The following is a 1,286-nucleotide window of genomic DNA, read 5'->3' on the forward strand; positions in this document are numbered from 1 at the left end:
TGTCCAGGGGGTCACTGGGGGCCGACCACTCACGCAGGAGAGGTTGTATCCACCGTAGCATCTGTACCGGCCCCCGTGGGAGCTGCTCACAGTGCCCAGGGGGAAGTGGGCCTGAGCGAGCCCAGCCTGGGGCTGCAGGACAAGGCTCTTGGAGAGGTCCGGTTCACCCTCCTTGTGCAGAGCGAATCTGTCATAGCCGACATCAGAGCGACACTGGAGGGTCAGGTTCTGTCCAGAGGCCACGATGGGGCCCTGCTGGCTCAGGAGGGAGGGGTTCCCGGACTCACCTGGGGATACCAGACATGAATTACAGGGGCTGCTCCTCCCATAAACCCCTTATTTTGGCCTGGCCTCCAGGTCTCACAGTCTCTCTCTGTATCTCTGGCCCAGAAGCCTCTGCGGTCCAGTCTCCACACCTTCTCACATGGGGCTCCCCTCACAGCAAAGATGCCAATTATGTGTCTGGTTCCTCAATCCATAGATGGGGCAATAATGGGACTCACCTGGGACCAGCAGCTCCAGGGGGTCACTGGGGAGTGAGCACAGCCGGGGCCTGTTCCTGTAACAGCCATAGCATCTGAAGGTCCCCCTGTGGTTGGGGGTCACAGGGCCCACAGGGAACAGGGCTTGGGAACGTCCAGAGGCCTGTGGCTGCGAGTCCAGGGTCCAGGAGAGCCTATGATCTCCTTCCTTAGTCAGAAGGAACCTGTCAAATCCCTGCCCTGAGCCACACTGGAAGGTCACGTTCCCTCCTGAGGGCACGACAGGGCTGGGCAGGGATGAGAGGCTGGGTTTGCTGTAGGATCCTAGGAGAGGAGGAGGCAGCATGTTAATTGGGGCTCACACCTCCCTCACGTCCCCCAGGGCTGAGCTGTGAGAGGGAGACACCCTGAGTGCAGACCCCCTTCCTGAGGGCAGAGCCTGAGGAGGAAACCACTGTGTGTCCTCTCACCTGTCACCACCAGCTCCAGGAGGTCACTGCGCTCTGACCTGCTTTTGGAGCTGAAGGAAGTGACACTGATATCTCCCTGCATCATGCGTCTGCCACATGGTGTGATGGTAGAAATTTGCCATGGTCCCCCGGGCCTCCGGGGGTTTCCGTAATATACCATGGTGCCTCGGCTTCCTTCCTTTCTCCCAAAAGGAAACTCCCCCAACCCCGGGGGGCCCCCTCCACCCCCAAAGGAAAAAGGGAGTTTCCCCCAGGGAATGAAAGGGCCCTGGGTTCACCCCACAGAGGGGGGTTTGGGGAAGGGGTCCTGGGAAAAAATCAAAAGAAGGGGGGC

General features: G+C 60.0%; 1 pseudogene; it reads right to left on the reverse strand.

The window, feature by feature from the left end:
* The window catches only part of LOC102417686, a 32,150-nt pseudogene that overhangs the window by 19,627 nt on the left and 11,237 nt on the right, over nt 1–1,286 (reverse strand).

Source organism: Myotis lucifugus, unplaced genomic scaffold (assembly GCF_000147115.1).
Source record: "Myotis lucifugus unplaced genomic scaffold, Myoluc2.0 scaffold_793, whole genome shotgun sequence".
Classification (NCBI taxonomy): Eukaryota; Metazoa; Chordata; class Mammalia; order Chiroptera; family Vespertilionidae; genus Myotis; species Myotis lucifugus.